This window comes from Rutidosis leptorrhynchoides, chromosome 8 (genome assembly GCF_046630445.1).
Source record: "Rutidosis leptorrhynchoides isolate AG116_Rl617_1_P2 chromosome 8, CSIRO_AGI_Rlap_v1, whole genome shotgun sequence".
Classification (NCBI taxonomy): domain Eukaryota; kingdom Viridiplantae; phylum Streptophyta; class Magnoliopsida; order Asterales; family Asteraceae; genus Rutidosis; species Rutidosis leptorrhynchoides.
This window is the reverse complement of record NC_092340.1, coordinates 132,424,637-132,438,924: the sequence shown is the minus strand read 5'-3', so window position 1 is coordinate 132,438,924 and position 14,288 is coordinate 132,424,637. Positions and strand designations below refer to the sequence as shown.

The 14,288-nt window shown below is 33.5% G+C and overlaps 1 non-coding gene across 1 annotated transcript; it reads left to right on the top strand.

Moving 5' to 3' along the window:
• The first annotated feature begins 10,809 nt into the window (after nucleotides 1-10,809).
• On the top strand, nucleotides 10,810-10,916 carry LOC139865086 (small nucleolar RNA R71). Its single transcript, XR_011764615.1, has one exon. It is a non-coding gene; the product is annotated as a small nucleolar RNA R71 (small nucleolar RNA).
• The last annotated feature ends 3,372 nt before the right edge of the window (nucleotides 10,917-14,288 follow it).

Genomic DNA, 14,288 nt, shown 5'->3' with positions numbered 1-14,288 from the left:
CCCGTAATCTGTCTATCCCCCACTTCACTCCAACAAATCAGAGACCTGCACTTTCTACCATAAAGTGCTTCAAACGGCGCCATCTCAATGCTAGAATGGTAGCTGTTGATGTAGGAAAATTCTGCTAACGGTAGATGTCGATCCCAACTGTTTCCGAAATCAATAACACATGCTCGTAGCACGTCTTCAAGCATTTCTATCGCCCTTTCGCTCTGCCCATCAGTTTGTGGATGATAGGTAGTACTCATGTCTAGACGAGTTCCTAGTGCTTGATGTAATGTCTGCCAGAATCTTGAAATAAATCTACCATCCCTATCAGAGATAATAGAGATTGGTATTCCATGTCTGGAGACGACTTCCTTCAAATACAGTCGTGCTAACTTTTCCATCTTGTCATCTTCTCTTATTGGCAGGAAGTGTGCAGATTTGGTGAGACGGTCAACTATTACCCAAATAGTATCAAAACCACTTGTAGTCCTTGACAATTTAGTGATGAAATCCATGGTAATATTTTCCCATTTCCATTCCGGGATTTTGGGTTGTTGAAGTAGACCTGATGGTTTCTGATGCTCAGCTTTGACCTTAGAACACGTCAAACATTCTCCTACGTATTTAGCAACATCGGCTTTCATACCCGGCCACCAAAAATGTTTCTTGAGATCCTTGTACATCTTCCCCGTTCCAGGATGTATTGAGTATCTGGTTTTATGAGCTTCTCTAAGTACCATTTCTCTCATATCTCCAAATTTTGGTACCCAAATCCTTTCAGCCCTATACCGGGTTCCGTCTTCCTGAATATTAAGATGCTTCTCCGATCCTTTGGGTATTTCATCCTTTAAATTTCCCTCTTTTAAAACTCCTTGATGCGCCTCCTTTATTTGAGTAGTAAGGTTATTGTGAATCATTATATTCATAGATTTTACTCGAATGGGTTCTCTGTCCTTCCTGCTCAAGGCGTCGGCTACCACATTTGCCTTCCCCTGGTGGTAACGAATCTCAAAGTCGTAATTATTCAACAATTCAATCCACATACGCTGCCTCATATTCAGTTGTTTCTGATTAAATATGTGTTGAAGACTTTTGTAGTCGGTATATATAATACTTTTGACCCCATATAAGTAGTGCCTCTAAGTCTTTAATGCAAAAACAACCGCGCCTAATTCCAAATCATGCGTCGTATAATTTTGTTCGTGAATCTTCAATTGCCTAGACGCATAAGCAATCACCGTCATTCATTGCATTAATACACAACCGAGACCTTGCTTTGATGCGTCACAATAAATCACAAAATCATCATTCCCTTTAGGCAATGACAATATAGGTGCCATAGTTAGCTTTTTCTTCAATAACTGAAACGCTTTCTCTTGTTCATCCTTCCATTCAAATTTCTTCCCTTTATGCGTTAATGCAGTCAAGGGTTTTGCTATTCTGGAAAAGTCTTGGATGAACCTTCTGTAGTAACCAGCTAGTCCTAAAAACTGGCGTATGTGTTTCGGAGTTTTTGGGGTTTCCCACTTTTCAACGGTTTCAATCTTTGCTGGATCCACCTGAATACCTTCTTTGTTCACTATGTGACCGAGGAATTGAACTTCTTCCAACCAAAATGCACACTTTGAAAACTTAGCGTACAGTTTTTCTTTCCTCAATACTTCTAGCACTTTTCTCAAATGTTCTTCGTGCTCTTGATCATTCTTTGAGTAAATAAGTATGTCATCGATGAAAATAATGACAAACTTGTAAAGATATGGCCCACACACTCGGTTCATAAGGTCCATGAATACAGCTGGTGCGTTAGTCAATCCAAACGGCATAACCATAAACTCGTAATGACCATAACGCGTCCTAAAAGCATTTTTTGGAATATCATCCACCTTTACTCGCATTTGATGATATCCAGAACGTAAATCGATCTTCGAATAAACCGACGAGCCTGTAGTTGATCAAATAAGTCGTCAATTCTCGGCAGTGGATAACGGTTTTTGATGGTAAGTTTGTTCAACTCTCTGTAGTCAATACACAACCTAAATGTACCATCCTTCTTCTTGACAAACAAAACAGGAGCTCCCCATGGTGATGTGCTTGGTCGAATGAAACCACGTTCTAATAGTTCTTGCAGTTGGCTTTGCAGTTCTTTCATCTCACTGGGTGTGAGTCTATAAGGAGCACGAGCTATTGGTGCAGCTCCTGGTACAAGATCTATTTGAAATTCAACGGATCGATGTGGAGGTAGTCCCGGTAATTCTTTCAAAAATACATCGGGAAATTCTTTTGCGACGGGAACATCATTGATGCTCTTTTCTTCAGTTTGTACTTTCTCGACGTGTGCTACAATAGCATAGCAACCTTTTCTTATTAGTTTTTGTGCCTTCAAATTACTAATAGGATGTAGCTTCATGTTGCCCTTTTCTCCGTACACCATTAAGGGTTCTCCTTCTTCTCGTACAATGCGAATTGCATTTTTATAACATACGATCTCTGCTTTCACCTTCTTCAGCCAGTCCATGCCAACTATTACATCAAAACTCCCTAACTCTACTGGTATCAAATCAATCTTAAATATTTCGCTACCCAGTTTAATTTCTCGATTCCGGCATATATTATCTGCTGAAATTAATTTACCGTTTGCTAATTCGAGTAAAAATTTACTATCCAACGGCGTCAATGGACAACTTAATTTAGCACAAAAATCTCTACTCATATAGCTTCTATCCGCACCCGAATCAAATAAAATATAAGCAGATTTATTATCAATAAGAAACGTACCCGTAACAAGCTCCGGGTCTTCCTGTGCCTCTGCTGCATTAATATTGAAAACTCTTTCGCGGCCTTGTCCATTGGTGTTCTCCTGGTTCGGGAAATTTCTAATAATGTGGCCCGGTTTTCCATATTTATAACAAACTACATTGGCATAACTTGCTCCGACACTACTTGCTCCGCCATTACTCGTTCCGACACCATTTGTTCCTTTCGTTCTGTTAACCCCTGGTCCGTAGACCTCACACTTCGCCGTGCTATGACCATTTCTTTTACACTTATTGCAAAATTTGGTGTAGAACCCCGAGTGATACTTTTCACACCTTTGGCATAGCTGCTTCTGATTGTTGTTGTTGTTGCGGTTGTTATTGTTGTTGGGATGATTGTTGTAGTTGCTGTTGTTATTGTTGTTGTTGTTGTTGGGCCGTTTGTTGTAGTTGCGATTGATGTTGCGATTATTGGGATAATTGTTGCGATTATTGTTGTAATTGATGTTGTTGTTGTATTGGTGATTCTTATCACCGTTTTCCTCCCACTTTCTTTTGACTTGCTTCACATTGGCCTCTTCAGCCGTCTGTTCTTTAATTCTTTCCTCAATCTGGTTCACTAGTTTGTGAGCCATTCTACATGCCTGTTGTATGGAGGCGGGCTCGTGTGAACTTATATCTTCTTGGATTCTTTCTGGTAATCCTTTCACAAACGCGTCGATCTTCTCTTCCTCATCTTCAAACGCTCCCGGACATAATAGACACAATTCTGTGAATCGTCTTTCGTACGTGGTAATATCAAATCCTTGGTTCGTAACCCTCTAAGTTCTGTCTTGAGCTTATTGACATCGGTTCTGGGACGGTACTTCTCGTTCATCAAGTGCTTGAATGCTGACCACGGTAGTGCATAAGCATCATCTTGTCCCACTTGCTCTATATAGGTATTCCACCATGTTAACGCAGAACCTGTAAAGGTATGCGTAGTGTACTTCACTTTGTCCTCTTCAGTACACTTACTTATGGCAAACACCGATTCGACCTTCTCTGTCCACCGTTTCAATCCGATCGGTCCTTCGGTTCCATCAAATTCCAAAGGTTTGCAGGCAGTGAATTCTTTGTAGGTGCATCCTACATGATTTCCTGTACTGCTAGATCCAAGGTTATTGTTGGTATGTAGCGCAGCCTGTACTGCGGCTATGTTTGAAGCTAGAAAAGTACGAAATTCCTCTTCATTCATATTCACGGTGTGTCGAGTAGTCGGTGCCATTTCCTTCAAAATAGTCAATTGGAACAAGTTAATCATACAGAATATTAAGAGTAGTTAATAGTATTTTGTAGCATAATATGAACTCATTTATAAAAGCTTTTTCTTCATATTAGCATTTTATAAGTTTAAATTCGGGTAGTACCTACCCGTTAAGTTCATACTTAATAGCTAATATACAATTCAACTACTACAATTCTATATGAAAAACTGATTATAATAATATTTCGCGTTCAAACTTTTATACAATATTTTACAAACTTACAATACCGTTTATTTTACATAAAGCATGAAATATAGCACAAAATAACTTTGATACAAGATATAGTTGTGAATATAATTCTAGCTAGTACACAAGTCGTTCAGCAAAGGCAATAAAGACACGTAATTCATACGTCCAGAAACAAGTCATGCATTCTGGTTTTACTAGGACTACTTCCCATCCTTGGTCTTGTGGAACATAACCGTTATGGCCGTTGATAAGACAGCGTGTTGTAACATCGTCAAAGGGACGAGGGTTACGTAATGACCAACAGTCTCGTAATAACCTAAAAACCTCATTTCTTACCCCAATTACCGACTCCATCACTTGTGGGAACGTTTTGTTTAATAGTTGTAGCCCGATGTTCTTTTTCTCACTTTGGTGAGAAGCGAACATTACTAACCCGTAAGCATAGCATGCTTCTTTATGTTGCATGTTAGCCACTTTTTCTAAATCATGAAGTCCTATATTCGGATACATTGAGTCAAAATAATTTCTTAACCCGTTGCGTAAAATAGCATTTGGGTTCCCCGCAATATATGCGTCAAAGTAAACACATCGTAACTTATGGGTTTCCCAATGTGATATCCCCCATGTTTCAAACGAAAGTCTCTTATAAACCAAGGCATTCTTGGAACGTTCTTCGAATGTCTTACAAAATGATTTCGCCGTAAATAGTTGTGCCGAAGAATTCTGACCGACTCTAGACAAGATTTCATCAATCATGTCTCCGGGTAGGTCTCTTAAAATATTGGGTTGTCTATCCATTTTGTGTTTTTATACTGTAAAATAGACAAGAGTTAGATTCATAAAAAAAAATAATTATTAATACAAGCAATTTTTACATATATCATAAAGCATAAGCACACTATATTACATATATTACACCACACGGATACAACTATCTTATTCCGACTCGCTCGTTTCTTCTTCTTCGGTTTTGGTTCGTTTTGCCAAGTTTCTTGGGATATATGATGTTCCCCTAATACGAGCCGTCGTTTTCCACATTGGTTTAGAAAAACCTGGTGGTTTAGAGGTTCCCGGGTCATTGCTACAACTTAAGGACTTCGGGGGTTGACGATACATATAAAGTTCATCGGGGTTGGAATTAGATTTCTCTATTTTTGTGCCCTTTCCCTTATTATTTTCTTTTGCCTTTTTAAATTCAGTTGGGGTAATTTCTATAACATCATCGGAATTCTCGTCGGAATCCGATTCATCGGAGAATTGGTAATCCTCCCAATACTTTGCTTCCTTGGCGGAAACACCATTGACCATAATTAACTTTGGTCGGTTGGTTGAGGATTTTCTTCTACTTAACCATTTTATTATTTCCCCCACTAGTTCTATTTCTTCTTCCGGTTCCGATTCTTCTTCCGGTTCCGATTCTTCTTCCGGTTCCGACTCTTCTTTCGGTTCCGACTCTTCTTCCGGTTCCTCTTCGGGAACTTGTGAATCAGTCCACGAATCATTCCAATTTACATTTGACTCTTCATTATTATTAGATGAGTTAATGGGACTTGTTCTAGAGGTAGACATCTATCACATAATATCAAACGCGTTAAGAGATTAATATATCACATAATATTCACATGTTAAAAATATATAGTTTCCAACAAAATTTGTTAAGCAATCATTTTTCAAGTAAACACGGTCAAAGTCCAAACTCACTAATGCATCCTAACAAACTCGATAAGACACACTAATGCAAAATTCTGGTTCTCTAAGACCAACGCTCGGATACCAACTGAAATGTCCCGTTCTTATTGATTAAAAACGTTCCATATTAATTGATTTCATTGCGAGGTTTTGACCTCTATATGAGACGTTTTTCAAAGACTGCATTCATTTTAAAATAAACCATAACCTTTATTTCATCAATAAAGGTTTAAAAAGCTTTACGTAGATTATCAAATAATGATAATCTAAAATATCCTGTTTACACACGACCATTACATAATGATTTACAATACAAATATGTTACAACGAAATAAGTTTCTTGAATGCAGTTTTTACACAATATCATACAAGAATGGACTCCAAATCTCGTCCTTATTTAAGTATGCGACAGCGGAAGCTCTTAATAATCACCTGAGAATAAACATGCTTAAAACGTCAACAAAAATGTTGGTGAGTTATAGGTTTAACCTATATATTATCAAATCATAATAATAGACCACAAGATTTCATATTTCAATACACATCCCATACATAGAGATAAAAATCATTCATATGGTGAACACCTGGTAACCGACATTAACAAGATGCATATATAAGAATATCCCCATCAATCCGGGACACCCTTCGGATATGATATAAATTTCGAAGTACTAAAGCATCCGGTACTTTGGATGGGGTTTGTTAGGCCCAATAGATCTATCTTTAGGATTCGCGTCAATTAGGGTGTCTGTTCCCTAATTCTCAGATTACCAGACTTAATAAAAAGGGGCATATTTGATTTCGATAATTCAACCATAGAATATAGTTTCACGTACTTGTGTCTATTTTGTAAATCATTTATAAAACCTGCATGTATTCTCATCCCAAAAATATTAGATTTTAAAAGTGGGACTATAACTCACTTTCACAGATTTTTACTTCGTCGGGAAGTAAGATTTGGCCACTGGTCGATTCACGAACCTATAACAAATATGTACATATATATCAAAGTATGTTCAAAATATATTTACAACACTTTTAATACATTTTGATGTTTTAAGTTCATTAAGTCAGCTGTCCTCGTTAGTAACCTACAACTAGTTGTCCACAGTGAGATGTACAGAAATAAATCGATATATATTATCTTGAATCAATCCACGACCCAGTGTATACATATCTCAGTATTGATCACAACTCAAACTATATATATTTTGGAATCAACCTCAACCCTATATAGCTAACTCCAACATTCACATATAGAGTGTCTATGGTTGTTTCGAAATATATTTAGATGTGTCGACATGATAGGTCGAAACATTGTATACGTGTCTATGGTATCTCAAGATTACATAATATACAATACAAGTTGATTAAGTTATGGTTGGAATAGATTTGTTACCAATTTTCACGTAGCTAAAATGAGTAGTTTTTACCAATTTTGTTTTGCTCGCCATTTCTTCGTTTCTAATCCGTTTTGAGTGATTTAAGCGGCCACAGTTTTGTATTGAACTTGACTTTATGAAACTAAATAGAAAAGGTATAGGTTTATAGTCAGAAATACAAGTTACAAGTCGTTTTTGAAAGAGGTAGTCATTTCCGTCGTAAGAACGACATCTTGATGACTGTTTTGAAAAACATACTTTCATTTTGAGTTTAACCATGATTTTTGGATATGGTTTCATGTTCATAAGAAAAATCATTTTCCCAGAAGTATAGCTTTTAAATCAAAGTTTTTCATAGTTTTTAATTATCCTAACCAAAACAGCCCCCGGTTGTAACTACGACGGCGTAAATCCGGTTTTATGGTGTTTATCGTGTTTCCGGGTTTTAAATCATTAAGTTAGCATATCATATAGATATAGATCATGTGTGTAGTTGATTTTAAAAGTGTAGTTAGAAGGATTAACTTTATTTGCGAACAAGTTTAGAATTAACTAAACTATGTTCTAGTGATTACTAGTTTACCACTTCGAATATGATAGCTTTTTATGTATGAATCGAATGATGTTATGAAATTCATTACTACCTTAAGTTCCTTGGATAAACCTACTAGAAAAGAGAAAAATGGATCTAGCTTCAACGGATCCTTGGATGGCTCGAAGTTCTTGAAGCAGAATCATGACACGAAAACAAGTTCAAGTAAGATCATCACTTGAAATAAGATTGTTATAGTTATAGAAATTGAACCAAAGTTTGAATATGATTATTACCTTGTATTAGAATGATAACCTACTATAAGAAACAAATATTTCTTGAGGTTGGATGATCAACTTACAAGATTGGAAGTGAGCTAGCAAACTTGAAAGTATTCTTGATTTTATGTAACTAGAACTTGTAGAATTTATGAAGAACACTTAGAACTTGACGTTAGAACTTGAGAGAGATCAATTAAATGAAGAAAATTGAAGAATGAAAGTGTTTGTAGGTGTTTTTGGTCGTTGGTATATGGATTAGATATAAAGGATATGTAATTTTGTTTTCATGTAAATAAGTCATGAATGATTACTCATATTTTTGTAATTTTATGAGATATTTCATGCTAGTTGCCAAATGATGGTTCCCACATGTGTTAGGTGACTCACATGGGCTGCTAAGAACTGATCATTGGAGTGTATATACCAATAGTACATACATCTAAAAGCTGTGTATTGTACGAGTACGAATATGGGTGCATACGAGTAGAATTGTTGATGAAACTGAACGAGGATGTAATTGTAAGCATTTTTGTTAAGTAGAAGTATTTTGATAAGTGTCTTGAAGTCTTTCAAAAGTGTATGAATACATATTAAAACACTACATGTATATACATTTTAACCAAGGTTGCAAAATACGTGAGACGGGGTCGAGACGGTCGGGTTCTAAAAAGGTCGAGACGTTCGAGACGGGGTCGAGACGGGGGTCGAGACGGACGTTGACCAAAATTGACTTCTAAATATATAAGTATATAAATGTATATATGTGTACATATTTTAAAGTCAAAAACTTTAATTGACTAATTTGTACTCATAATTGCTATCACCGTTAATATAATACAGAAAATTTAAACTAAAATACGACAAATTTGACCGATTTTACCGACTTTCTGGGTTTTCCAAATTTTGTGAGACTTTGACCTGATTTTTTTCAACTTTGACCCGAATTTTGACCGTTGATTGTCATATTAGACGGTTTTCTTCAAGACGGGACGGGCTAATCACCAAAACGTCGCAACGGGCGTCGAGACGGCTCGAGACGGGGTGTTTTGCAACAGAGATTTTAACTGAGTCGTTAAGTCATCGTTAATCGTTACATGTAAGTGTTGTTTTGAGACCTTTAGGTTAACGATCTTGTTAAATGTTGTTAACCCAAAGTTTATAATATCAAATGATATTTTAAATTATTATATTATCATGATATTATGATATATTAATATATCTTAATATGATATATACATTTAAATGTCGTTACAACGATAATCGTTACATATCTGTCTCGTTTCGAAATCCTTAAGTTAGTAGTCTTGTTTTTACTTATGTAGTTCATTATTAATACACTTAATGATATATTTAATTATCATATTATAATGTTATATATAATATAACAATGTATGAATATGCTTCATATATATTTAGTAAGACGTGGTTATAACGATAATCGTTATATGTATCGTTTCGAGTTTCACACGTCAATACTCTCCTTTTTAAGTACATAACTTATTGTTACTATTTTTAATGAGATACTTGATGATCATTATATAATGTTAAACATATATATTTATTCATTTATATATCATCATGTCATATACAACTTATAGCGCTCGTGAATCATTGGTCAAACTGGGTAATCAGACGTTTACAAAATTTCCGTTTCAATTAACCAAGTCTTAACAAGTTTGATTGCTTAACATGTTGGAAACATTTAATCATGTAAATATAGTTTTCATTAAACATATAATCATAGAAAGGTTCAGAAAAGTTCGGGTCACTACAATTGGAGTGTATATACCAATAGTACATACATCTAAAAGCTGTGTATTGTACGAGTACGAATACGGGTGCATACGAGTAAAATTGTTGATGAAACTGAACGAGGATGTAATTGTAAGCATTTTTGTTAAGTAGAAGTACTTTGATATGTGTCTTGAAGTCTTTCAAAAGTGTAAGAATATATATCAAAACACAACATGTATATACATTCTAATAGAGTCGTTAAGTCTTCGTTAGTCGTTACATGTAAGTGTTGTTTTGAAACCTTTAAGTTAACGATCTCAATTAATGTTGTTAACCCAATGTTTATTATATCAAATGAGATGTTAAATTATTATGTTATCATGATATTATGATGTATGAATATCTCTTAATATGATATATACATTAAAATATCGTTACAACGATAATCGTTACATATAAGTCTCGTTTCGTAATTCTTGTGTTAGTAGTCTTGTTTTTACATATGTAGTTCATTGTTAACACACTTAATTATATATTTAAATATCATTTTATCATGTTAAATATAGTGTATCAATATCTTAATATGATACATATGTATTTAGTAGACGTTATCATAACGATAATCGTTATATATATCATTTCGAGTTTCTTAACTTAGTAATCTCATTTCTTATGTATATCACACATTGTTAATATACTTAGTGAGATACTTACTCATCATAATGTCATGTCAACCATATATATATGTCTATATATACCACAACATGTAGTTTTTACAAATTTGTAACGTTCGTGAATCGCCGGTCAACTTGGGTGATCAATTGTCTATATGAAACTTATTTCATTAATCAAGTCTTAACAAGTTTGATTGCTTAACACGTTGGAAACATTTAGTCATGTAAATATCAATCTCAATTAATATATATAAACATGGAAAAGTTCGGGTCACTACATAAACCATGTTGCGGACATCCTCTCAATAACTTTCCAAATCTTGTCCACGCCTCATATAATGTTTCATTTGGCTTTTGTGTGAACGTAATAATTTCTCCTTGAAGTCTTACGGCTTTAGATTCCAGAAAGAATTGTTTAAGAAAATTTTCAACTAAGACATCCCATGTATCAATCGCCCCTTCTGGTAACGATTCTAACCGATCTTTGGCTTCTCCCTTTAAAGTCTAGGGAAATAACATGAGATATATATGTTCATCTTCCACTTCTCGGATTTTAAATAGAGTACAGATCCTATTAAAGGTACGAAGATGTTCATTTGGATCTTCCTTCGGCGCACCACTAAATTGGCATTGATTAGTTACCATGTTTAGGATTTGTCCTTTTATTTCATAATCTGGCGCATTAATGTCTGGTTGAGTAATTACGTGACCTTGGCCAGTGCGTTTAGCTCTCATTCGGTCTTCCATACTTAGAGGTTCCAGATTTTCCATGATTGAATTTGTTGAATCTGAATCGCTAGAGGATTCTGATTTAATGGTTTGTTCCTCGACAATCTCTGTTTGAATGATTGGTGGTTTCGGAGGAAAGATTAATGGTTCAGGATCTCTGAATTGTCCCTGAATATCCTCCGGATTCTCAATTGTGAGGTCTAGTTCAAAAAATGGATTATCGGAAATTTGAATTGGAGTACTTGGTCGACTTGATGACGATTCTAAAGAAAAATCAACGGCAATAATATTGGCTAGATGTCTTGATCGAGTTACAGGTGGTGAACGTATAAAAGGTGGTGAACGTTTTGCTCGGTGCATTCACTGAATATCCTATTAGTTATAAAAAAATAAAAATTATATAAGTTATCAAATTAATAGACTTTTCTGATTTTGCCCACATTTCGAATAGCCAATAGATGCAGCAGGTAGCCAGGACCCTTTAAATCGGAAGCCTACAACTCGCCACTAACAAATTCAACTATTACTACGAACCAGAAAATTTTGAATGTCTATCAATTTAACCGCTTAAAATAATTTTTCGTCGAAATTTAAAAAAAAATAGAGAAGAAATAGAAAAAAATCTAAGTTCTAAAAACTAGAGCGTCGAGAAATAAGAAAGAAAAAGAGCGCTTCGAAAAAACGTCGAAAAATAAATGGTCGAAAAATAATAAAAAGAACGTAGCGCGTCGAAACTTAAAAGTCTAAAAACTAAAAATTAAAAGTTACGTCTAAAAGTATTAAAGCTTAAAAGAAATATTATATCCAAAATCGTAATAACTTTAAAAGTACTAAAATCTTAAAACGGCGTCGCAAAATTCTAAAGCACTTAAATCTTAGTCTAAAGAAAAAGCACTTAAGGAATTTTACGGCAAAGCCTAAAAATCTAGAAATAAAAATAACTACGGCAAAAACCATATTAAAACTAATTACGAGTGAAAAATATAAATATTACGAATAAACGATTGAAAAGATATAAATATAAAAAGAAACTTAAATTTATAAAAATACAATTTTTATAAAAATATTATTTTTATATTATTTATTTTATAAAAGTATCAATTTTATATAATTAATAAAACTATTAAAACTTAATATTACAATTTAAATAATAAAACTAAAACTAATATTAAAAACTAATTAAATAATTAAAACTTGATTAGGGTTAAATAATAATAATTAATAATAAACTTAACCCTAATTTCGTACGTACTAGGATCAGGGCAGTCAAATCACTCCAAGCGATCGCATGGAGTGGTAGTTAAAAGTTCATGCGGTCGCATGAATTAGGAAATCGGGCCAGATTGTTTGGGCTGCTACAGTATAGCCCGTTTACAGTTTATTTATTTTTTTTCTGTTTTTAATTTTCTATTTTATAAATATATAAAGTATTTATATAAAATAAATAAAAACTTATATTTTTACAAAAAAAAAAAAAAAAAACTACCTATTAGTTTTTGTAGCTAAAAGAAAATACATACTTTTTAATTTTTTTATATTTTGAACAACTCTTAAAAATATATATTTTTTGTTTTTCTTTTTATATTTTTGTATTTTTAATATTTAAAACGTATTTTTACAAAAGTAAATTAAAAATCTTTATATATATATATATATATATATAGTGTTTTGCTTCCGACGTTTAAGCAGTCCTCGGCAGCGGCGCCAAAAATACTTGATGAGCGTAGAGGTGTATACGAAATAGTTATATTTTTACTACAAAATACTATTAAATACAATACAATTTTACACAAGTTATTTATTTATTTATAGAATGGATATACCTAAACCTTGCTACAACACTTATAGGCAGTGTACCTAATCGTACAGTAGTATAGTTTTTAGTAAGTCCGGTTCGTTCCACAGGGAGCTAGCCAAGTTTAACGCTATATTTTTAAAACTATATTTGTATAAATATAAATATAAATATAAGTAGTATTATTATTATAAAAGGGGGATTTTACCGTTTAATGATCGGTTTGTTGATTTTAAACTTTAGTCCCAGTTAAAACCTAATGTAAAATATTAAAAATAAATATAACTTAATTTAAAACGTAAAGTAAATGACAATAATTAAAGTGCGATAAATTAAAGTGCGATAAATAAAATGACGGTAAATAAAATTGCGATAAAAATATGAAATAAAGGAATTATGCTTATTTAAACTTCCATAATCATGATGTTTGACGTGTTGATTTTAGTTTATTACCATGGGTTAATTGTCCTTTGTCCTGGATTATTCAATATGTCCATCTGGTTTTTGTCCATAACAGTCCATCAGTCATAAATATAAAGTGCGAGTGTCTTCGTCAAATTATCCTTATATCCGAAGTCAAATATTCCAACTAATTGGGGACTTAAACTATAATTACACCAATTTTCCTATTATATAATTCACCTCTGCTTTAATAAGTCCATTGACTATTAATCCATTCCCATGTCCGGTTAAATGAACGATTATTAGTACTTATAAATATCCCGCTCATCGTGTCCGATCGAGTGTATATGGTTATTTATAGGTACGTCTAATTGTAAATCTTTATATTAAATTAATGAACTATCATTCAATTAAACAAATATAAAGCCCATTAATAGCCCATAGTCTAATTTCCACAAGTGTCGTTCTTTTGTCCAAACCCCAATTATGGTACAAAGCCCAATTACCCAATCTTAATATTTTAGCCCTACATCACGATTACTTCGGCTTAAATAAGCATAATAATAACTTAGCTACGAGACATTAATTTAAAAAAGTTGAACATAACTTACAATGATTAATAATAGCGTAGCGTTACACGGACAGAATTTCGACTTACACACTTACAACATTCGCTAACATACCCTTATTATTATTAAATTAAAATTAAAATTAAAGTTATATATATATATATATATATATATATATATATATATATATATATATATATATATATATATATATATATATCGTAAGAGTGAGAGATAGATTGATGAATGGTATATTAAACTCGA